General features: G+C 41.7%; 1 protein-coding gene across 1 annotated transcript in view; it reads right to left on the bottom strand.

The window, feature by feature from the left end:
• Positions 1-26,010, bottom strand: part of PLCH1 (phospholipase C eta 1) — a 3,453,772-nt gene that overhangs the window by 3,050,846 nt on the left and 376,916 nt on the right. The window lies entirely within an intron of this gene.

Below are 26,010 nucleotides of genomic sequence, written 5' to 3'. Positions count from 1 at the left end.
ACTTCTTCCGGTCATAGCTGGAATTTTCCTGCCCTGGGGTAAGGCTGCCATTGTAACAGTGCTTAAAAATAATATCACCATCATTCTCAATCCCTCTCCAGACCACTGGAAAATATTTTTAATAAGGAAAACTCCAATTAACTTTTTTTTTCTCTAAAAACAGAGCCTTCCCAAAGTTCTACTGGCCACTCTCTATAAAACATCCCATACCGGCATGCAAAGTTTTTGGAAGATCTCAAACAGTAATGGGGATGTTGATCTGAATATTGACATCTCAAAAATCATTGGGGTAAAAGTCCTAATTTCCTGGACAGAGATGTTTAATGCCCTTGTGCTCATTTTCATATAGTATACAATTTTACACCACAGGCAATCTCCTCTGCAAGGTCGGAGTACACACGGCTGTTGCTGGAATATCCCCAGGTAGAGGCAGTTTATATTCATATTACATGGGAATGCTCAGCAATAAGAATTGTCTGTTAATGTTGTTAATGTTGTTATTGTCTTTCGGCTTTTCCCGGTTAGAGGTCGCCACAGCGGAACTCCGGTCCGCTAATGACTGGCAGTAGATTTTGACGAACGCCGAGGTGCCAGCTCGACGTTCAACCTTCAATGAAGGCACACCCATTTATTCATGTCTTTCGAACGCCCACCCAACCGTGGGGAGGACATGCAGACTCCACACAGAAGGCACTCCCCGCACTCCAGCCGAGAATCGAACAGGAGAACCTCTTGCTGTGAGGCAACAACGCTACTGCTGCATCTCCGCAGATATATGTATATGAAAAGGCTTGTGGGCTCTTAAACCTGGAGGAGAAGGAAATAGTTACCTGCAGATGGGAAAATGTAGCTCAGACAGCTAATTTCTATCAGTGCAGTTTTTTTAAAAGATGAAACGTGGCCTAAAAGACAACAGAAGAGCATTTTTATACTAATGTAGATTGCGGGAGTGTTATAAACACAAAGTAAAGCTAGCATTTAGGGTCTAGTGGAATATTTTGTTTTGTTGCGAATATTTCTTTTAAATCCCAGCTTCTGGTTGATTAAGATTTTTTATTTTGTCTTTACCCAAGCTTGAACCTTGTGTCTTCTTACACATATTGTCAACGGACTAAAATTAGATCAAACAGCCTGTGGTCTATGATTTTATTGCTCAATGCAATAACATTTGCAATATACTGTTGAGTGTTGCATAGATATGTTGATATTTATTCATTTGCCTTTGGTTACCGGAAAGTCCAACTGGGAAGAACCCGTCATGAATGGTGGAATTATTTTCATTGCCTTACATACTTGAATGGTGTTCACTGATTAGTACCCATTTTGCAAATTCACGGAGTCTCACATCTTTTCAAGCATAATCAAGTTTCCCTGTTATAAAGCACTAGAGAAAGTGAAAAAAAAAAAAAAAACCTAAGGAGGAAATTCTAGCCTCTTTTTTGTTCACAGTTCAGTTCAACCCCTCAGTTCACTAAAAAATTTCTCTTGCCTTTGGTCCCAAAAGGAAAATAAAAGTTAAGCAAATAAGAATTGCATAAAAATGCCAGGTAAAGAACAAAGTGTTTTGATTAAAGAGATGTGAAACACTCATACTAAAACAGAGGCAGTCTCCCAGAATATTTACATCAGCAGCTTTGAATGAATTTACATCAGCAGCTTTAAATGAAATAAGATACTCCTCTTCAGGAAGTTACACATGAGGGAATAGTTTGCCTTGAAGTTTTAGCTAGGTCTTAAGTGTCACATAATGATTAGATTCTCAGCTCCCTAAAGACCTTTAGGACAGAATTAAATTAATCTAGGCTACAAACACATTTCACACACTACTAACTCTACAAGCAAAGCAAACACTCCAAATGACCAGATTTTATCAGGACTCAGCACCCAGGCGTTTAGTTTGTGCCACATGTGCATCTTTATAAAAATAGACATAATTACTATGCATGCAAACATTGTATGTTCACAAATCTCAGAGAAGCCTATCAAAAAAGTTTGACAGGAAAATATTCACCAGTGCAATATTGCACACTCCTAGGCATGCACTGTAAGCTAAAGTTGTGCAGAGCTTAGAAAAGCGATACATAGCAGAGGATGAATCCAGTCACATGGAATATCACACCAGTGTTGTCCGTCAGCCCCAAACCACTAACCTCAAGGATTAAGTACGCCTCTCAAGCTTTACTGTCAAAAAGTAAACATGATCTTTAGCTGTTTTTAAGACATTGCTATAACAGCTTAGCAACTAAAATAAACTTTACCAGAACATTGGAAAATCCATATGACTTGCTTAAACTCACAGGGCATGACCTATGAATTTCAGACAGGGCATGACCTATGACTTTCAGATGATTCCTTTTCTTTCCTCTCATTTCCTCTCATCTTAGGCACATTACTTAAAAGACAAGGAATACATTCCTGTGTTTGCCTGTGTGTCTACATACAATCATCAATAATTTAAAATTATTCACTTAACTAACGATGGAAAAAAATATGGAAGAAATGTACGGTAACTATATGAACAGAGGTCTCCAGAGCATATTATTTCTCTACTGACTAAATTGTATTTATTTATTAGTATTTATTTATTGACATTTGTTTACTGGGAAAGTCCAACTGGGTACAGATGCCCTTTTTCAGCAAAGGCTCAGGGAGAAAAGCTCCAAGGTATCTTATTTAATGCAATCGATATTTACAGTAACAAATTTTACAATGCAGTTTCAGTGAATACATATAATCAGTATAATAAAATTTGTACTGATATTCACAAACATTAATTTTACAAGCCTTGTACTGAGACTTTCCACGTCTCACATAGAAGAGTAGTGTATAAGATAGGCAGGAGTAAATTTAAGAAATACACTAGCATGAGGTATTACAGGAGATGAGCAAGTTTGAGTGTTAACAAGGAAGTAGATAAACTTGTTTATGAAATACACTAAAGTGAGGTATTAGAAGGGGATAAGCAGGTTAGGTGATTTAGTGCTTTAAAGGGAAGTATAAGGAAGGTCATGTAGGGGGTTAGAGAGTTGCATCCCAGATAAGGAGCAGGGGACAAGCCAGGAGGAGACAGAAGTCTTTTAGTAATAGTTTGAGATGATGACTGATATATGGATTTAATTCCAAGTTCTAGCGACACTACTGGAATACAGACTAATCTCAGCAGTCCTTTGTGGTTTGTAGATGGTAAACAGTTTATTTGACCGAAGGAGATGATTTGGAAGATAGTATTGGAGAAGGGGTCTAATTGCTGGGCAGACAGATGGGCTATGGATGATTTTATGGGTTAAGGTGAGATGAGTATAAGATAGGTCTTGAGGAAGCTCAAGCCAGTTAAGTGTTTTTAGTGCTAAACAATGGTGGTTCCAGTAAGGTTTATTGTAAACTAAACTAAGAACCTTGTTATGGCACTGTTCAAGTTTAGAACCAAGTGAGGCTTTCAGGCTGGTCATTGGTAGGTGTTACCTAGAGTTACCTTGGCAAAATCTGAAGGGAATTTCTTAAATCTATGTAGGGTGCCTAGTTTTGAAGGGTTTTCTTGATGCTGTTGTGGATATGTAAATCAAATTTAAGATTGTTGTTGACTGTCATGGAAGGTAATATTGCAAGTGGGGTAGCATCAATCATGGTATTACTTAAGGATCACATTTTAAAGGTTATTTTTCATGGAAATGGGATTTTTGGGAAAAATATTTTTTTTATGGATTTAGTAGCAGGTGATTATCCTGTAGCCAACTTTCAGAGTTAAAGGCTTCTTAAGTAATTCTCTGAAAATGTATTAGGTTGTTGGAAATGGATATTTGGGTAGAATCATCAGCATATTTTATAATGGAAACTTGCTGACAGGATTTACATAAATTGTTAGTGAATATATTAAAGAGAAGAGGGCTAAGAATGGAGCCCTGTGGCATACCAGTATTGAAGGAAGGAAGAAAAAATGGAAAGCCATTTACAGCCATTTATAACTTGCGAGGGGAAAAGCCTTGGAGGTCGGAAGTTATGCCAGCAGTGGAAGAGTCTGAAACCTGCAGCCTAGGAAAATATGGTCTTGAGATGGAGTCAACATTGACTTTTGAAGGCTGACAGTGAAACCCAGGCTGTGCAACAGAAGCTAGTTAAAACAGAGATCCTGCATCTGTTGGGAATTGGATGGAGTCTGAAGCAAGAGGTCGTACAGATAAGGAAATATCAGAATGCCCTGAAGCCTGCAAAAGGCAACTACAGGGGCCAGACATTGGGTGAACACCCCTGAGGATGCTGAAAGCCCAAAAGGTAAAACAGAAAACTGAAAATGAGAGAACAAAACAGAGAAATGCAAATACTTCCTGAACAGAGTGTAGATAAGGATATGAAGGCAGGCGTCCTTCAGATCCAGAGAAACCAGAAAGGCCTGGGGGGAGACAGAGTCTGAATAGAGAGCAATTGGACGGAAGGCTCAAAGAGAAAAGTGTTGAGAAAAGATCTGGGACAGGTCTCTAAGATCCCTCCTTTCTGGGTACCATAAACATCCTGTAATAAAAGCCCAAACCCCTCTCTATTTGAATGCTAGCCTGATCCAGCATACCCTGCAACATTTCTGGAAAATGGGGAAGTTGTTCTACAGAGGGTTGGGGAATACCAGAAAAAGAAGGAAGGGTTTTCCAGGTCATAAAGTAACCTTTCCAAATAATGGAGATAACCTATGTGTCTGTGGTAATCACCTGTCAAACTGGAAGAGAAAAAGAAAGCCTGAGGGACAAGGGAACCTGACGGAGAAGGGAGGGCAGACAGTCATATGGCTGCAGATTTGTCAAGAAAGGCTACTTCTGTGGCTTGTGTATACTTATCAGAAAAAAATATGCCTGGGAGCCTCCTTGCCTTTGGAAGGCTGTCTAGGCAGTCTAGACAAAAACAGTCTTACTGGTATAGTTTCTCTGAAACTTGGGGAAAGGTGAGACAAAATTCCATTTCAAATCTTTCATGACTTTATTTTGATCCTGTAATGTCTTGAAAAGGTCAGCTACAACAGTACCAAACAAATTCTGGTTATCTAAGGAAGCACCCAGATGTTTTGCTTTGATATCGGACAGACCCTGAAGGCAAAGCTAGGAATAGTATCTCATCATACAGCCGCAGGAAACTGCCCTGGAAGAAGCATCTGCTGCATCATAGCTGCATTTGACAGAGTAATGGACAACCTGAGAGGTGGAACTGAGCAAGAAGAGAGTAGAGGCTTTAGCCTTAGAGTCAGGCATATCAGAAACAACCTTCCCAACATGAGAATGAGACAGGATATACTGTGTGATACAAATCTGGTAATTGATGGCCCTGAAGACTAAAGTAACAGAAGTGTATACCTTATTACCAATCCTTTCCATGGCTCTACTGTCCTTATCTGAAGGAAGGATCATAGGAAGTTACTATGCTATTGGCCCGGAGGTCCTTACAAGCCTAGCCAAGAATTTAGCCCATGTTCTGACAAGTCAGCACCCGATGCCCCTGTCTAGCAGGGACACAGGTGGAATCCCAGGGGTGTATTTTCTGTTCCCCATCAAGTTATCCAGGTTGCGCTTAAAAAGCATTAATGAGGTATTCTACTTGATGTGGAGTGGGAGTATATTCCACCAAAGGGGGAGTCTTTGGGACACAAATCTGTCCCGCCAACAAGTACTATTGATGTCACAGACCAGGTTGAGGTCACACGTATGGGTTGAGGTGGAGGTAGACTTGCTGATATGCAGCAGTCCCATCAAGGCAGGGCCTGAGATTGCTTTGTACGCCAGAAAGAAGTCACCTCTGAGGAGTCTGTAGGAGACTGACTAGGAGGGACTGGGCCTTTAGCCTATCTGTGTAGGTTAGATGTTTGAGGCCCTGGATACTCCTGATGAGGAACCTCTGTGGTCTTTCCAGCTGCTGCATGTGTTTTGGGAGCTACATGCTGAAAGGGGCATTGTACTCAATAATGGATCTTATAAAGACAGAATACAGGGATGTTAGGAGCACCCTGTCTCTGGATGACATACCCTTACTAATGAGGTGGACCATGTAGAAAGCTTTCCATACAACAGAGGGAAAATGGTGGTCAAAAGTCAGTTTGCTATCAACCTGGGTGCCCAAGTCCCTCATGACTGATTGCATGCTTAGGACCTTGTTATTAATGCGATAATTTGTGAGGACGTCACTCTCCCTAAAGGGGGTGATGCATTTTTTGGCATTCACTCCAACGCCATGTTTCTGGCACCAGTCATATGTTTGGGTGAGACCCTCTTGGGAGATTGTCCACATCCCTAGGGATGTGGACAGATGACAGCACCCAGCTTACAGTCATCTGCAAACTTGAGTCAGCCATTGCCTACTGGTTTTGGACTTCACCTCAGAAAAATATATCCCAAACAACAAGGGCCCCAAGACCGATCCCTGGGGTACACCACTCATTCCAATGAGCTTGGAAGAAGGCAACAGCCTAAAAGGCTTGTCAGCAAATACAGAAATCACTGCAGGATCAGAGGAAGGGCACTTTTATAAGAACTTGCAGGCATCCAACATCTTACAGAACTGGTCCAGTTTCTTAGGAGTTGGAACAGAGAATTTCGTGCCAGGCAAGCAGCAGAGAAAGTATCTACTAGAGCAGCCAATACAGGAGGTATAGCAGAAGGTCTAGAAGAGTCCATTTGTAGCAACTTGTAATATCTCTTCTGGACATCCGATACTTGTGAGCAATCCCATTTGAAATGTTCCATCATGCGCACGACCGTGTCCCCAAAGGAAAGCTCCTCTAAAGGAGAATCAGACTGATAAGAGTCCTCCTCCTCAGAGCCATAGTTTAAAGGTGAAGGCAAGTGAAAGGAACAGGCTAGGGAGTCAGCCTCAGAATCCAAATCCTCATCAAAAGACAATGGGTCTCTAGGCCTTTTTAGGGGTACAGGACCAATGAGGAGCAAGAACCATAACCCCCTGAGGAGGCTTCAATGTTATCATGGCATTGAACAAATCTCGAGTAAAGCCTTGTCATTCACAATGTGGATCCCTGGGAGCTGACACCACATGCTTAGTCTTCTACCTTTTCTTCACTGGGACATCTGCTCTGACAAAACAGAGGTTCAGATCCCTGTCTGGATTCTATTAAGGTACCTGGTACTCTTCCCAAACAAATATGAGGAATCCCTCTAGAGCTCTCAGAAATAACCAGCCATGGTGCCTCCTCAACATCCATGGTATACATCTGCAATGCTTCTTCAGACATGCAAGAAGCAGGTTCAATGCCGGCCTCGGAGAAGGTTCCTGCAGGAGAAACTGGAAGTAATGTTGGGCTGTCCTCTGAGTTCTCACTGACCAACAGAGACATCTGGTGGAGTCTTGACAGCAACAGGCTCAGGCCTAGACTTTTTGCCTTCTTTTTAAGTAGCAGTTGTACCTTGGGGCAAGAAAATTCTGCCATGGAACACTGAACCAAAAGCTTCAGATGCTGGTTCTAAAGGTAAATGGAAAGTGAAGAAAGGTGGCTATGTAAGGTCTTGGGTACAAAGGCCTGACAAATGGAACACTGAGTGTGGTTGCGAGATGCACCTAAGCAAAACAAGCACCTACTGTGGCGGTCTCTGTCTTTATAAGGAATCTGCCTCCCACACTGACATTTCCCTTTCTTGGATGACAAGTAACCCATTGAAAAAGTAAGAAAAAGAAAAAAGAACCCCAATGGAGTATTTATTTGAAAGACATAGGCTTGGTATAACTAGTAAATCTGAAAGGATGATATAAACCAGTGAACGTGAAGGGCATTCATATCGACTTATAACAATAGCGTTTGGACTGGCAGCAACAACTTTCTGAGTTGGGCATGTACGTGCATCACCTTTATGCCCTATGCTTCCATGGGGAGCATAGGTCTGATGTATGAAGCTCCCTAGGTAATAAAGACCTTGGTATACTGGTCAGAAGCTGGGCTATCTTTGCCAGGAAATCCCAAAGGTGAAGAATGCTGCAACAGTGATGTGGAAGAAAATTGCAGGATTCCTTGAAATATCTGTTAATTAGAAGGGACACAGGATAAGCTATGGAACTGGCAAGCCAGCTTGAGGTATTCTGCTGTGAGATTATCTACTGACAGAGAACAGGGTTTCAGTTTCAATATAGTAGTGATTTGATGTAGGAGGTTGGGATGGGTTTTTGGGTGAAATAGCGAGTGTTTGCGGTCTGAGAGGAAGGCATGTCAGGATTGTTGGGAGGAAAATCTTCAGTAAGGGCTTTAATGGTTTCTATAAAATGTGTATTAAATTGGACAGCTTTTTCAGAGGAAGCATTATTTGGAGCAGGATTAGGAGTGGTGGATGTTCCAAGGTGGAGTATATCATTAACAGAAGACTAGAATTTTTTCAGGTTAGTAATGGATTACTGGAGTAGAACTTCCTGTCTTTGATAATCTGTTTTCTAGTATGGTTCCATCACAATGTCCACACAAGATCTCTCGACAGAGAATTTATGTTGGAAAATATCAATACATACTTTGTTTTTATTTCTTGCTTTTTTACACACATGCTAATGGCACTCTCAAATATTTTACCTATGATGCAAATGAGGTTTATCAAACTGTAGTTATCCAGTGAATCTCTTCTACTTCCTTATATATTGGAAATACATGTGCACATTTCCACCATGTAGGTATGTATACATACAACAGCTAAGCCTTTCCTAAAATGTTAAAACCAATATTAAGGAAGTATTTATTTTATTCAAGAAATATCCATTTATACCATTAGGCCCCACAGCAGAAGCCTTCTTGATCTTTTTAAAGCTACTGCTATCCATTACCTCTATCACAGGGTACTTATCTGCTATTCAATCTATTTCAAACACTACTTTTATCTTCTCCATGCTGCAATCCTTTGAAAATTTACTAGCAATGTTCATTATTCTATTTCTGCCACACATCACACAATTATTACAACCTCACTTGCCTATGTTCTGTCACATATTTGAAAAAGGATTTATTAACAGCTGTGGAATCAGCTAACTTGTACTCCGTTTCTTTTTCTGCATCTTATTTTTGTTCTACGATAAGATGCACTTTTTTCCATAAGTAATAATTTCTTTGGGTTATCTTTCCAAGTCTCCTATTTTTTTGGTTTATACACCATGTATTTCTATCAGCCTTTTTGCGCTCTCATTTTTTTATGGATATAATGAATCATTACTTCATTTTATTTTGATACATAATATTCCCCAATTGGGTTTTAATATTCTTCCCTTCTAAGCAGGCCTACCAGTTCCAGCTCATTAGTAATTCATTCATTGCTACATAATCACCATTATAATAGCATTTACTTGTTACAATTCTGATCTGTTATCTCTTCCCTAGAAAAATGACTATATGCTACTGAATTACAGTCCAAATTGCCTGTTGGAGGACACATCATAAGATTAACTACATTTATATCTGGTGTTGACAGAACATCAAGAAAAGTTTTAAATCTTTTTGGAGTAAATACATGTTGTGCTAAAACATGTAGACTAATAAAATATTGTTTTTCCTCAGTCAAATCTCTTGATGCGTATGTATCCACCAGTCTATATGTGGTACATTACCTCTCAGCCAAGATATCACTCACTTATTACATTGTTTGCAAGTTCCTCTATAAGCATATGCTTGCTTTTGCTCAAGTGATGGACTTCAATTGCCTTTCCCCAGAATAAACAGAGATGAGCTTAGACGCCTTGCTGTCCTATGCTTTCACTTCCCCATGTCTATTATTTATACCGATCAATACACCACCTCCTGTTAACCTCTTCCTATAATTGTGGAACTCTTGATACTTGAGCTTAAGTGGGATAAAACATTTTAATCCAGGTTTCAGTTATTACAAGACACCAAATCCATTTCTCCCATCTTAATGTTCAAATGTCTAAATTTTAAAGAAAGCATTTAATTTTTATGTTGCTAATATTTTTCTTCAGAGGCTGGTTAGTATTATTTCTAAATAATTATTTTTTCAGCTTGCGTCCCACTATTTTATTCCCCTATGACTTGGCTAGTAAATACCCCTTGAAAATTAACTTCCATCACAAAATCATATATTCCCATAGAAAAATATTTAAACTGTTTGACTGTAACACACATTTCTTCTTATGCTATTACTCATAAGGGTGCTAGCAAGTACTTGTTCTCTCTCAATCTGAGGGCGGGGGGGGGGGGGTGTCCACACAAGTCAGTTTTATAACTTTTTCATTACATATTTTAAGTACATGTCTATACCTTCTTGCTTATTCTCAAGCAAAGGTCTTCTAAAAATAATTTCATGGGAGCAGTTTACTCTGTTCAATAAAATCTTTTGTATACTACTTTTAATATCAGGCATCCTAAAATCTCTCAAAATAACCATTGTTACTTTATCTTTCGCAATCCTAGGTACGTAATCCCTTATTCCCTTTAGCATGGAATCACCAATAACTAACACTTATTCTTTATTTATTTTCCAACCTAGTTTCTTTATTTCCTATAGTTCTTCTATTATACATTACTATTTCTGTAAAAATGTGTTCCATCTCCATATTCACTTCCTAATGCTTTACAGCAGGTCTTACTTTTGCCATTTTTTCCTCTGCTCGATCTGTCTAAACCTAAACGTTTAATATCGGTCTAAACCTAAACGTTTAATATCTGTCTAAACCTAAACATTTAATTGTCTAAACTGGATTCACCGTTATATCTTCTTTGCTTTCTTATGACAAATTGAGTCTACATCACCTTCAATCTTTCCACTTACACCACTGCCCACGTCATTCGGTATCAAATTAATTTCTACATCCAATGACTGCACTAAGAATTTTGAGCTTAATTTTACTGAAGTGTTTTGTGTGTGTGTGTGTGTGTGTGTGTGTGTGTGTGTGTGTGTGTGTGTGTGTGTGTGTGTGTGTGTGTCTCTACTACATCAAACCATTTAATGACATTAATATTTGTTACATGTCTTGGTTACATTATAAAAGAGGCCACTTGTCCACTTACAGATTTGTCATTTATGCAAACACTTTGTCTATTAAATCACCCAGATAGGATTTATCACACTGATCCATTTTGCAATGGAATGAACTTGCTCCTTGATTAAATTAGGTCAAAGTCAGGTGGGGAAAATCTTAGGAAACCTGTGTTTACAGCCACACTCTGCTGCAGTTAAGAGCCTTATCTAGGAGTGGCTAGTAAAGGCCACAGACTAAATAACAATGCACATTTACTATGCGATACTGGGAACAAACCTCACTCACTCTTGCATAATATATTATATTGTATTTTATTTAGCTTGTTTATTGCGGTTACCAATATTTACTGGGACCCTGAAACAGAACCAAGGCCCTATACGTCATTACTAGCAGGCGTGACCATTATATAGTCAAGCCATTGATGTGAATATTGTAATTGGATTTATTTTGCCTGCAGCACTTTTGTACCAACAAGTGTTATGAGTACATAATATACAAGTCAATTACATTGCAGTATTTTTCAAAGCAGTTAAGAAAAAAAGGTAAACAAAGAGCTCTAAAGAGTGTGCCAAAATATTACTTGAACACACGATTTAAGAGTGCAAAACACTCCAACCTGCTGGTATGACCCAAAATGAAATGACAACCTTCTTGAGCTACACTCAGCCATTTAACACTGAAGGGTCTGGAGCTGCAAAGCAAGCAGAAAAAAGCCACATGACCTTTCCTGGGATAACCCCAAAATGCATTTAGAATCACAAAAGTTTGAATTAAGAGATGAAACATCTACTGTTTAAAACAAGTTAAATAAAACAGCATGAGGCACCAAAGAGGGAGAAGGAGAGAGGAGAAAAAGAGCACTTATGTGTGGAGGAGATCCTTCATATGCAATGGATACATTAGAGTAGCAAGGGTGAAAAGACAGACCTTGAAGCATAAATCAGCACCAAGTTACTCCCTCAGTATAAAGGAGGGGATGACTTTGATAGCTTTATTCACACATTTGAATTGTCAGGCAATTGAATACAAGTGGAATTGTAATAATAATAATAATAAAATAAAAAGATTGGGGACAAGGGTGAGGTCTTAAATCCTTATACCGGTATAAGAGTTAAATAAATTGCAAAGCTGAACCACTTCTGTTTAATGCGGAACTGCCTGATATTTCACATTAAAGGCCTTTTTTATTGGTCTTCACTTAGAGTGAAAGGGCTTTTTTTTTCTGTCCCTACCTGTCCCTTACAAATCTGGCAACCCTGGATCTGACACAGTTGCCTATTCAGTTGTCTCTCATAGTGGCAAAAGACTGGTCCTTAATACTAACCCCTCACCTGTTGCTAAAGAAGGTAAAATGCTGGACCTTACAGGTAAGATAATGTTTTCATTTTTCACTTCAGCCTTCTGAATTATCAGGCATATAGGTGTAAATTTATGCTTTGTCAATTGCAGTCTTAGGCAATTGGCTTCTACTCTTTCTACAGAAGAAAGTTCTTTTTTTTTTTTTTTTTTTGAATCAGACTGTTTCAACCCTATCTCAGGCTTCGAAATATGCTTTGGAAAAAAGTATATGATTGAGTAGATGCTATGTCAAGGGTCACTCCTCCTGCTACAATTCCAAGAAAGTATGTTAGGGTATGCAATCACAAGTTTGCTGAGTAGGTAAAGTCTGAAATTTTAGTGTGTTTTAGACAAGTAGTTATTGTTTGGCTCTTCTGTTGTCCATGTTCTCAGACAATATGATAAGAGGAGGAACTTGATTTAGGGAGTTTAAGATCGTGCATGTACCCCAGTTTAAATCTTCTAGGCCTCCCCTCTTACTTAAAAGGCCAAATAAAACCATTGTCTGGAAACACACACACACACACACACACACACACACACACACACACACACACACACACAGATGGCTGGAGGGTAATAATAAAAAATAATTATTTTCAGAAAAAGGAACACACCAACAGTACAGAACGACTATGCCAGTATCTCTTACCCCGCCCCCAATATCTTTCCAACTCAACATTCTTCTTTGGAATAAATAGGTTCCTTCTACTTGGTGTCTCAACTTTGTGCTGGAGAAGTTACTGATGTCACCTTCATAACCTGCTAATTTAAGATTTTTGATTTAGAAAACTGTACTCTTCATTGCTCTGACATCTGCAAGAAGAGTATCAGAGTTGCAAGCTCTCATGGTGGGTGAACCTCACCTCATTTTCCACAGGAATAGGGTCTATAAGAGGCCTCTCATTCATGCTCAAGGTAGTTTCAGAGTTTACCTTGAAACAAGCAATCAAGTTCTCAATTTTCTACCCATAATATAAAAAACAGGGTGAAAGGATTATGCATACTCTGGACGTGCACAGGTAGCTCAGATACTATTTTGACGGGTCCACTTCTTAATCTCGAAAGCTCATAATCTCAAAATTCAAAACACTGAGACCAAAATCTCAAAAGTTCAAAATACTGAAAACTCAAAATACTGAATCTCATAATCTCAAAATTGAAAATACTGAGACCAAAATCTCAAAAGTTCAAAACACTGAAAACTCAAAATACTGAATCTCATAATAATTGAAAAAAACAGAGTACACCAACACTTACTATATTCCAAAGTAACTACCTACAGAAACATATTACTTTTCTCCAGCTATAAGCAGGGGGAAAGACCCCCTGCACCTCCCATGTGGGGGGCTGCGCCCACTAAACCCCCTGCTACTTAAATACATCAACTCCAAGATTGCACTCCATAGAAGAAAATGGGAAACATACCATTGTGTGCTTCAGAACTGCCTGATGTAACCCTAGTTATGTTCCTTTTTAATTTGGTATACTACAACATAACTCATCTTAGTGTAGTAAAGTGCAGTCTCAGAGCTGGCATCAGGATATGGGGGTGCAGGGGGGCTTGCCCCCTGCTTATAGTTATAGACTAATATGGTTTGTCATTTATTTGTTTTTCTATGTACTTCAGGTGGAGTACAGCAAGTGTTGGTATCCTGTCGTTTTTTTTCGATATTATGAGATTCAGTATTTTGAACTTTCAAGATTTTGGACTCAGTATTTTGAATTTTGAGATTATAAGCTTTCGAGACTAAGAAGTGGACTTATTTTGACAGACTAACCCCTTTAATAAAACGGACCTGCTATTCATTTATCAAGGGGTAAAAAGGGACATCCCGTCTCTAAACAATTTCCAGGTGGTTATCCTATAAAAGGATATAAGACAGATCTCCAGGTTCCTTTATTTATTTGGTGCCTGAAAGATTCTTTATTAAAGTCCTTTCCCTTTTTGATCTTGGTGAGCAGGTTAGCATTTGATCTAAGAAAAGAGGAAACGTGGAGGTTTGACTGAATGGATGCAGAGGAATCCCTAGAAAAGGAGGAGCAGAATCTCACTGTCAGTTGTAACCTTTTTAATGATTCTCAGAACTTGAGCTATCTGATGCTGCAGACAGAAGTAAAGACCTAGACTTTGGGAAAGCTTTACTGGATTGCCAGGGTAGAGAGAGGGTTTCTTAAATTGTTGCTGGTTTTGGGAAGACCGTGTTATTTTATTTATTTTATTTTTTTTAACTTCCTTGCCACTGTTTTTGTTTGCCTTTCCCTTGCTGAGACTGGTTGTTCTAGTTCCTATCAAAGGAATCTGAACTGGAGTAAAAGTTTGTTATATTTTGGCACAGAGGGTTTAAAAATATGGGAAACTCCCTGAATTAAACATTCCCCTTTCATCAAATACTTTTAGCACCTCAGCAGCAAAAGGACCAACTACCACCACCTCTTTATCCAGGGGAAGCATTCAGGAAATCAGTTTTGACATTCACTGCTAAATTCAGCATCAGCAAGAACATCTCAAACAGTGTTCAATTACCTAAGAGAGGATATTAAAGAATTCAGAGATGTCTTATTCACATGATCCTTGGCACAAAGTGGTTTTGACAGAGAAATGGACTAAAAGGCCTGATCTAGATTAGAAAAATGGAATCTGTGGGACCGTGGAACCTTTTACAATTTATCAGACTTCCAAGGAGCAGGGTGCCGACTGTTAGGCAGAATACTAACTGCAAGATGTGTATGTGTATATATATATATATATATATATATATATATATATATAAAAAATATATAATATACTCTAATGCTAACAACACAGAAGGGACATCTCTGCAAGTTTAGGAAAAAACACCAGTAACAAATTATAGCATCTTTCCTAGATTCTGGTATTTATTTCCTCTGAAATAATGCCTAAATTCTGGTAAATGTAATGAGAAAAAGATAGAACTCTAAGTAAGGAATCAAAATAAAAATTTCCTCAGAATCGCATTCCCCATTCTGGGTAACAGAGATTTGCGAACTACATTCTAAGACTTAATTCCTTGCACTTACAGAAAGGATCAGAATTCCTGGCACTTACAGAAAGGATCAGAATTTGGGACAAAGAAAAATATTTTCCTTTCTAGAGCAGAATATAACTGCAAAAAGATTTTAAATAAACTTTAGCGAAATGCAGCCAACCCTCCTTGATCACTCCTGTATGAAGGAGGTGAAAACACATGCCCATTATTTTGCTTCCTTTTCCAAGCACACAGTCCAGAAAAAGAATGGTCACTTCCTGGGATATAGGCTCCTCAGAGCAGCTTTGTTAAATAACATGATCTGCTTCTGCCTCGGATGCCAAAAAGAATAGTTCTCCCTTGCCCAAACAGGACAGTCAAACAGCCACAGAGGACATGTCTGTAGCTTGGTCCTTAGAAGCTTCCAGAGGAGCAATACCAAAGTGTCAGAGAAACAGAGCAGTCCAAGGTACCAGAAATGGCCACATCAGTGGCTGAGGTGAAGAGGAAGCTGGTATGAAGACTGAAGACTCCTATACAACTTTTCTTTTTGTGGCTTGGGGAGGGAAGGACCATGAAACTGCGAGCAAAGTCCACACTTTTACAGAGAAAAATGTCTGGCATGACTGCAGGTAGCCCTGCTAAGTAGGTTCATCTCCCAACTAAAATTTTAAATTCTGGGAAAAAATAGTGACAAGAGTAAAAAATAACTGTCATTGCAATACATTCTGACAGAAAAAGCAAACATTCTCACAAAAAGAAATATGGAAAGTGTTCCCCAACGGGGCACAAAACCACTGATCAATCAAACCCACAGGGAAGACAGCATTTCAATGGCAAGACGGTTATGCTGGTTTAGTGCCCCAGCCCCTGGCTTTATACCACTCTCTTTGAGCTGTTCAGTGGTTAGGGTGCATGCAAGGTGCTCTTAAGCTTTGGAACTTGATTGGTTGACATGTCCTCCATAGGATAAAACCTGTATAGCTTGGGTTCCAGCAACAGTGATCCAATGATGAATATCCTAGAATTCTAAGATATTCCATTGCTGAGGTCAGTGACCAGTGAGTCAGATCCAGGAACTGAAGATGGGAAAAGGGAACTTTTTCTGGAGGAATATAGGCAATAAAGGGAGAAGCATCTGACAGACATCCCGGAATCAGCAGCCTGTGAGAAGGAGTTAGGAAACATTTCACCAGGAATTTGAAGTCTAGATTTTGAAAAAGATTTACAGTGAAACTGTATACTTGAGTGTCTTGAAAAGCATTGGCTATGATTAGGCAACTGCCCACATATGAAAAGTGAATTTCTTGCATTCTGCCAAAAGCAATTACTGGAGCCAGAGATTTTGTGAATAGCCCTGAAGATGTGACAGTCCATACAGCAAGGATGTAAACTGAAAATGCAATCCGGATATAAAAAAATCTTAAATACGGTCTGATGCCATTAGGGATACGGTCTGATGCCATTAGGGATAGGACTATTTGATATGATATAGGATATATGACAGTAGGCATCTTTTAAATCCAATGTGACTAGAAAACAGCAGGAAGGAATGAAGGGTAACAAGAGTCTGGAGGATAAACATTTTAAACTTTAGAAATTTTTAGGAAATAGTTTGTAACTGACAGGTCCCAGCATTGGTCTGCGTATGCCTGCTTTCTTGGGTAAAAGAAAAATTGTGCAACAAAATCATTTTCTCTATTGGAATCTGGTTCTCTCTCATTCTGTCATCATTTGTGACAGAATGGGAGGAAGCAAAGGTGTTTGATTTTTTGGATGAAGAGAGATTCCTGAGTTTGGAGAACAAGAGCTACATTGTTGTATGTTGCCCCACTGGGCTATTTATAAAACACTGAATCTATTGCTATTTGCTTCCACAATGGTATGAAACAAAATGATTTTCTGCATTTTGTAAGGATGGGCAGGGTGCAGAGGGGGTTGCGGTGGAGGAGAGGTAGGAGTGCCTATGTTGGCATACACTTTTCTTTGAGTAGATCCCTGGTGGACATTTTTTCTTTCTTGGTATCCCCCCGCCATTTTGTACTGTCGCTTCCCTGACTTTTGCTGCCCTGGTTTAAAAGAATTTTTGAAAATGGGTCACAGGATTAGAGGAGAACTCTTATACTTTGGAATTAGAGACAGAAAAAATTGCTTTACTTCCTGAATTAGTTTGCCTCTTTCATCAAAGCAGTTTAGGTCATCAACGTAGGACTTCAGAGGATAACAGGATTTCTTTATCTAATAATGTATCCAGGACATAGGCATTAAAATCTTCACACACTAATCCCAGCCAGACCTATCTCTGCATTACTGATCTGGTGCCTGCAGCTCAAGAAACTGCATCAGCTCCATCACAAGAACATTTTAGGGTATGTTTTGTGATTTGAGATACAGAAGAAAGCATATTAGTCAGCAAGGATTTGGCATCAGAACGAGACAAATTAGAAATTTTCTGATTCACATCAATAATGTGGCAAGAAAGACTTTTGCCAATTTATTGCTCTGAAGGTCAAAGCCGAAGAGAGGTATAAACCTTGCCATATCTATCAAAAACCCTTCCATCTTTGTCACTGGGTATAGGGTTGATAGAGGCTACGACTTTGGAATGTCCTTCCTTAATCAAGGACATGACAGTAGGGTCTGCAGAGGGTTTTGGTAAAGATATTTATGTGAATCAGGCACTTTATATAGCCTTATCAGGCTTTTTGAGTGCAGGAGATTGTGCATCAGGGGACGAACATGTAGAACTGAATACTTTCTCCAATGATCCAATAGGTGGACCAGGTAGGTGCTTTGTGGAATCTATATGAAAAATTTCATAATACGGCTTCTGAGTTTCTAAAACTTCTTTTCCTTCCCAATGAAAAAGGCTCTTCATTTTTACAAATAGTGTCTTAAAACTCAACTGGAGAGTCACGCAAGATGTTTCCCTCAGATACAGACTAATAATGGGGAGAAGAGGAAACCACGGATACAAAATCAAGTCCTTCTTCTGATTTTGAAAGAGAATCTTCCTCAGAACAGGAAGGAGATCTTTTCCCTCTAAAAAAGATGAGCAACTGGAGAAGATAAACAGACTGAAATGCTCTGAAAAGCCCTTTAGCAAAACTATACCATTGATTGTTTGACCACTTTACACAAATGGAATGGAAGGTGGTTTATTCAAGACTGTTTTCTTGGAGTATCTAACAATTATTTCAGAAGTATTGGACATATTGATCTCCATAACAAGACCTGCAACCTCCTCCCATTATAAGGCCTGAAGTGTTCTATCCAGCCCATCGGATAAAAGAAAGTAATGTTCTCCCTTCTTGGCAAATGCCTGACATCCAGTCCTAGGGGACATGCATGATTCTTGTCCCTTAGCAGCATGCGTGGAGCAACATCACAGGGGCTGAGAACATCAGACTGACAGTCTGATGACTCTGCTATGGCCACAGCAGATTCATTCGTCTCTGACCAGAAAAGTCAGATCAAAGGCATGAAGCTACAAAAACATCTTCGCCCATTAGTTTCTTCTTCTCTGCTTGAAGGAAGATGTCTAAAAAAGGAGGGATGGTTGCCAAGGAGGACCAAGTGAGGGCTTACAGATGTTTGTTATCTAGAAGTACGTCAAGGCTGTTAAGCAGACTGCAAATTGTCTTAGGGGTACATAAAATAAAAATCTTACCAGCAACTGACATGCAGTTCACCTAAACAAATAAGACAGGTCATGTGGGAATCCTTATATGGGATTTGTACCCCACAGATACAGTCCTGTTTTGCAGACATGAGCAACGGTTGTACTACAAAATTTAGTCATAAAAGTATAAAGGAAAGTCCTCACAGGTGTATTTATATGCCCAAAAGATTACATACAACCTAACAGATGAAAATTAGAAGTTATGTACCTACCATAACGTTCCATGTTAGTTGTCTTCTCTCGCCTTCTTTCTTGCTGGATGGGTTCGGAGCCGATCCTCGGCTCCGACTCGGCACTTGCTAAGCTTGAGAACTCCTTTTGCCAGCTCGAGGCAACCCTATATCCCATGATGCAAGGCGAGACCACCTCAGATCTCGTTTGGTAGCTATAGAACCCTGCTAATAATACTATTCCCAAAGGAAGAGCAAAGACTAGTCTAGAAGAACTAGGCAAAAAGTTCTTAAGATAGACTCTCCCTACTGAAAACTCAGGAGAGTGAAATCTGAGAAAGAGAAAACCCTTCAAGATCTGTCCAGGCCAGGGGGAAGGAGGGAGGGACGCAAGAAAGAAGGCGAGAGAAGACAACTAACATGGAACGTTATGGTAGGTACATAACTTCTAAATGTTAAGTTGTCAATCTCGCCTTCATTCTTGCTGGATGGGACCGCGTCCCTAGCACCTGTATCCCGGGTGGCTCAATGGAACAGACTCTTGAGTACTGTGGAACCAAAACTGGCTCTGCCCCTGGAGGCCAAATCTAATTTATAATGAGAGACAAAGGTATGAGGAGTGGCCCAAGTAGCTGCTGCACAAATGGTATCAATGGGTAGCCTATCCTGAAAGGCTGTAGATGTGGACAGGCTCCTGGTTGAATGTGCTTTCGGTTTTGAGGGTAGTTGCTTGCCTCTGAGCGAATACACATAAGAAATGGTAGAAGACAACCACCTGGATAAGGTCACTTTAGAGACTGGGAGACCTTTCCTGTTTTCTGCATAGGAAACATATAATTGATCCGATTTCCTGAATTGTTTAGTTCTATGCAAATAATATCTGAGTTGACGATGGACATCCAAAAAATGAAGTTTTTGTTCAGCTCTGTCAGAATAATTAGGGAAAAAAACTGGTAGATCGATGGATTGATTAATATTAGTCTGAGAAACAACTTTGGGCAGAAAAGATGGATTAGTTCTCAAGGATACCCTGTCCTTGTGAAAAACTAAGTATGGGGAACGGATGCAGAGAGCTTGAAGTTCAGATACCCTCCTTGCTGAAGTGACAGCCACTAAGAATATTGTTTTCAAGGTCAGCAACTTTAAGGCGCATGAAGCAGACGGTTCGAAGGGGGGTAAAATCAAGGATGCTAACATCAAATTCAGATCCCATTGTGGAGGAGGATGTTTTACTGGAGGCTTTAGGAGAAAAACTCCTCTCAGAAAGGCTTTGCATAGTCTATGCGACATTATGTTATGATCTTGCAAGCCAACATGATATTTAGAAATTGCCGCCAGTTGAACTTTAACTGTCGATGAAGAAGATCCTGACTGAAAAACTTCAGCCAGAAAATCTAAAATTGAATGCACAGGTGCAGTAAAAGGATCAATGCGCCTGGAGTTTGCCCATAGGGAAAAACGTCGCCACTTGCTAGCATAAACCGTTCTGGTGGACGACTTTAAGGAAGCTATTAAGATATCTCTGACAGGATCAGAGATCATAGGAAGCCTGGCTAGGGAAGGAAGTGGAGCAACCAAGCAGTGAGGTTGAGAGAACGAATGGCCTGGTGCTGTTGACCCGTTTGGTGGATCAGAAGATCCGGAACTGGGTCCAGATGCCAAGGCTGCACCAGGAGATGACGATGTAGGGACGGAAACCAAATTTGTCGAGGCCAGTAAGGGGCAATGAGAATCAACTTGGCTCTCAAAACGGTAGCTTTCTGAATGACCTGTGGAATTAAGGGGAAAGGGGGAAAAGCGTACAGAAGTCCCCAGGGCCAATCCTGGGTTAGAGAGTCTCTCAGGGGTTGGCCTGGTAGGGGAAAGAGGGTGAAGAAGTCCGGGCATTTGCTGTTTTGGGGAGTAGCAAAAAGGTCGCAACAAGGAGTGCCCCACTTCAGAAAAATCTCGTCAACTACCGATTGTTTGAGAGACCACTCGTGAGGCATGAGAATAGCTCTGCTCAGTCTGTCCGCTAAGAGGTTGGACCTGCCGGGGATGTGCGTTGCTATCAGAAACCGATGAGAGGAGATTGCCCATTGCCAAAGTCCGAGAGCTTCTCGACATAAAGGATAGGACCTGGTCCCGCCCTGTTTGTTGATGTACCAGACTACAGACATGTTGTCCATTTGAACTGCAATAGTCCCCGAGGGAAGAAAGTCGTTGAGGGCTTGCAACTTGCAACGTTAAAAGCACCGCTCTCATCTCCAGGACATTTATGTGCAGATGGTATTCTGTGGGTTGCCAAGTCCCGTGGACCATCCTGCCCTGATAATGCCCCCCCAACCCGATCAGAGAGGCATCCGTAGTGACTGTGGCAACTGGAGTTGGGGGAACAAATGGTCGGCCCTGATGGAGCAGAGGGGAAGATATCCACCAGGTTAGATGAGTCCTGCATGATTGTGTAACCAAGATTTCGTGCCTCATGGGTAGGTTCTGGAATGACCACTGAGTGAATAACATCCACTGCAGAAGACGCATGTGGAAGCGAGCTAATGGTAGAAGTACAATGGCCGCAGCCATAAGACCTAGAACCTACAGAACCAATCTGGCTCTGACTTTGTTGCTCGATAATATGATCCGAACGTATTTTTGGATGTCCAGAATTCTCTGATTTGTTAGTCTGGCTAACATACTGACTGTGTTTAATTCTGCGCCTATAAAGGTGATAGATTGGCAAGGCAGCAGAGAAGATTTTTCGAAATTCACTGATATTACCAACTTTTTGCAAAGCTGCAGAGTGTAGTCTCTGCTCTGAAGAAGCTGATGCTTGGTGGTGGCGGAGAGGAGCCAGTCGTCCAAATAAGGAAACACCTGGATTCCTTGACGTCTCAGATGAGCCGTAACCACTGCCATGCATTTGGTAAACACTCTGGGGGCTGAAGTGAGGCCAAAGGGCAGGGCTCTGAATTGATAATGACTAGTCCCTAGCCGAAAGCGGAGAAACCTCCTGGAGCATCTGTGTATCTTTATGTGATAGTACGTGTCCTGAAGGTCTATCTAGCACATCCAGTTGTCCTTGCCCAAAAAAGGCAGAATGGACTGAAGCGTGACCATCCGGAATCTTGCCTTCTTGACAAATCTGTTTAGATTGCTCAGGTCTAAAATCAGTCTCCAATCTCCCTTCCTTTTGGGGACCAAAAAGAATCTTGAGTAGATGCCGGATCCTACTTGGTCTGCTGGAACAGTTTGGACGGCTCTTTTTTCTAGGAGCTTTGAGACCTCCTGTTTTGCCAAATCCCTTTGACCGGGTGAGATGTCTGGAAGGGATTGGTGAGGTACGGGATACCTTTCGAAGGGGATTTTTTAACCCTCTGATATGATCGACTGTACCCACATGTCTTGTGAGAGGGAATGCCAGGCTACTGGGTCCAGCGATATCCTTCCCCCGACTGCCTCCAAGGGTTGACAGTCGGGCAACACCTCAGGGATGCTGAAAAGGTTTGTCAGGAAGAGGCTCCCTGCTACCCTGATTCTGGGGACCCCCCCTGCCTCTAGGGCGGCGTCTATTACTGTTACCCCCTCTGCCTCTGGGGGTAAACTGACCACGTGTGTCCGGCGCAACTCCTTGGGCTTTACGGAACCACATCTTTCCTCCTTTCTGACCTTTGGGATAGGGCCTTGAAGGAGTGGAAAAATGGACTCCTACGGCAGAAAGTGTTTTGCCGTCTTACTCACACCTGGTCAAGGTTTCCTTCACCTGAGGTCCGAACCGTCAAAGGGGGTATTGGTGAAGGACGCCTTAAAGGGGTTCGCGAAATTACAAAGCCGCATCCAGGCCTGACGCCTAAGAGCCACTCCTGTGCCCGCGGCTCTGCTCGCTCCATCGGCCGCATAGGATATGAGCCGCATGGAGGAGTTGGTTAAGGAATTTAGGATTGATAGCTGTGAGGCAATCTTGTCTTGAGCCCCAGCAGCTGAAGGATCCTGAACCACTTCACCTAGTTCCTTGAGAATATCTCTCTGAAGTCTGGTGAAATGACAAAGGTAGTTCAGCGAACGCATAGCAAAGGTCGCTGAAGAAAACATCCGCTTGCCATACCTATCCATGGTCCTAGAGTCTTTGTTAGGAGGATGGACAGGCACGGAAGGATCCGCAAGTTCCTTCTTGGTGGCCGCCACCACCATAGCATACACAGAGACGCCCTTAGAAAGAAACTGCTTGTCTGAAGGGGCCATAATAAATTTGGATGGCCTCCTGGGGACAGGTTCCACAGAATCCGGGGCTGCCCACGCCTTCCGAGCCACTACCTGCATGAGTGGGTCGAAAGGTGGAGACACCCAGGAGGTGGAGGGTCGGGATCCAAAAGCCTCCAGGTATACCGACTCATCCTCGGAGGGGTCAATGGAAGGCCAGTTCCCCCTCTGAGGAGTTCCAGGATGTCTGAAAAGGAGACATCCTCAGAGGGGGACCGGGGGGAACCCTCTGACTCATCTAAGTCAGTATCTGATGTTGTAGACTCAGGGGAGTCTGTGTGTTTCCTCTTACACGTCCTCTTGCGCGGGGGTTCCCCTGCGGGATCAGGAGAAACCTCAGAAGAGGAAGTTATTCCCAATGGGGAAACCTGGGGCAATGGATCCCTGGGCCTGGGAGCAAGAGGCTGGCAAAAGACATCAACAGGCACCGAAGAGGGAGGAGCTAAAGGAATGGACAGTTGACCTGGCTCAGGTGCCAGGACACTCCTCATCACCTCAAAGGCTCCTCTCCCAGGGAGACCAGAATACTCCTGTTTCGAAGAGACAGGAATTCCCGACTCCACTGAGACAGAAGGCTCCGAGGCCGATGTCGGTGCCGAGCTTACCAAAGCCGAAGCCCCGAGAGGGAGAGCGGGGTCGGACAAGGGTCCGATACCACTAGCCCCCTCGGAGCCGACAAGGGAAACTCGATGACCGGATCCCTCCAAGGAAGGTCTCATGGAGGAGATCGGAGCCGAAGACGGAGCCGAAAGGGGATGTATCGGCTCCGGCGCCGACATGGTCACTGTCCCGAAAAGCTCCGGCTCTGAACTCTGGAGGAGAGTCGGAGGAGGAAGTTCAAGGGGAAGAGCAATAGCCGAAGTCTGCTGAGACGGGCTATGGAGCATTTGGGCTAGTGCCTGTGACTTCAACAGCCTGCTTACCACCCTCTCTAAATTGTGGTCAGACAGCCTGGAAGATCTCGAAGATCGGCTCCGATGACTCCGTTCCGATAAAAGAGGAGACCTCGGAGCCGAGCGAATCGACTCCAGAGAAGGGGACCGAGATCTCTTCTTGGACGAAGCCATCGGAGCCGACTTCCTCTGGGTTCCAGATGGAGCCGAAGACTTTTCGGCTCCGATACTGGATAATACGTCGGCACCAGCCGGTGCCGACAAGGCAACTGGAGACTGTGTGTCGGAGCCGGAAGGAACCGACACCACCACCTCAGAGGAAGAAAGATCGGCTCCAGCCAGAGCCGATCTCGACTCCGAAGGAGTCGGAGCCACCGGGGAAGGCTGAACCACTGTAGCCTGAACCTTAGGTGGCTTGGAAGGTTTACCCGACCCAGTCTTTGTCGGTGAACCTTCTGGCTTTAATAAGCCACGGAGGATCAACTTGTTCCTCCTCTCCTGCAGGACTCTCTGGCTAAAAGAGTGGCATATAGCACAGGAGTCCTGCAGGTGTAAAGGCCCCAGGCAGTAAACACAAGAAGTGTGACCGTCTGTCAGAGACATCTTCTGACAGCACGAGTCACACTTCTTGAAGCCTGAGACCTTTCCTTCCCTAGACATAGTCTACGAAAAAAAAACAATAACACACACACTAAACAAGTCACACAATTAATCCCAAAACCCACACAAACTGAAAGGGATTAAAGAACTGGGAGGCCTAGGCCTAACTGAGAAAAATTTTTAACTTTTAACTTTTAACTAAAAGAGGAATATAGGGTGGGCACTAGTATAGAAATACACACTATATGTAATACTAACAAAAAATAAGGGAAACCCCTGAATAAACTGTTGAATTAGAAAACTCACCTGAGCTGGCAAAAAAGAGAGACCTCTTCGCGAAGCGGCAAACAAGATCTGAGGTAGTCTCGCCTTGCATCATGGGATATAGGGTTGCCTCGAGCTGGCAAAAGGAGTTCTCAAGCTTAGCAAGTGCCGAGTCGGAGCTGAGGATCGGCTCCGAACCCATCCAGCAAGAATGAAGGCGAGATTGACAACTTAACATCTGAAGTTTCAGTATAGACAAACATTTGACTGAACTCTTCAAAGGCAAGACATTTGCAGAGTTTTGGCACCCGTATGGCTTTATTTATTTATTTTTTTTATACCAACACATCTTCATGCCTCTTTGGACATACAGCGTATATGGAAGGTATCCAAAAGGTTTTGTATACTGGTTGGTCATTCAGTCCTTGGCAGGATATGTTCCATATAGCTTTAAGCTAGAGTAACAATAATTTAATCATGAACACAGTGCAGTTGTGTATGTAAACTTATAACAGTAGATGTTCAACTTATCACTGCTGCAGTAGTCTTAGTTACAAGGCTTATACACTGCACAGGACAGAACAGCCAGCCACCTTCCAGAGACTTAGGGTACTTTCCATGTGCCTAAAGTGTTGACAGCTCAAGCAAAGCTGAAGAAAATCAATGGTTTGGGTGTCAAGCACAGCTTTCTTGCCAACTGAAAGACAGAGGCTGGAGACCTGAAAGAGATTAATGCTATGCAAGTAAGAATCAAAGTACTCACCCAGACATCAACATTTATACAAAAATAAGGGGGATGGAGAGAGGGAAGTAACAGCTACTGCAGCAGTGATCATTCAAACATCTAGTTATGGTAAGTTTACTTACGCAACTGCACTATGTTCGTCATC

This window comes from Protopterus annectens, chromosome 4.part1 (genome assembly GCF_019279795.1).
Source record: "Protopterus annectens isolate FY-2018-M chromosome 4.part1, PAN1.0, whole genome shotgun sequence".
In the NCBI taxonomy this organism is placed as follows: Eukaryota; Metazoa; Chordata; order Ceratodontiformes; family Protopteridae; genus Protopterus; species Protopterus annectens.
Note: the sequence above shows the minus strand (reverse complement) of the source record. Positions and strands in the feature narration are given on the sequence as shown.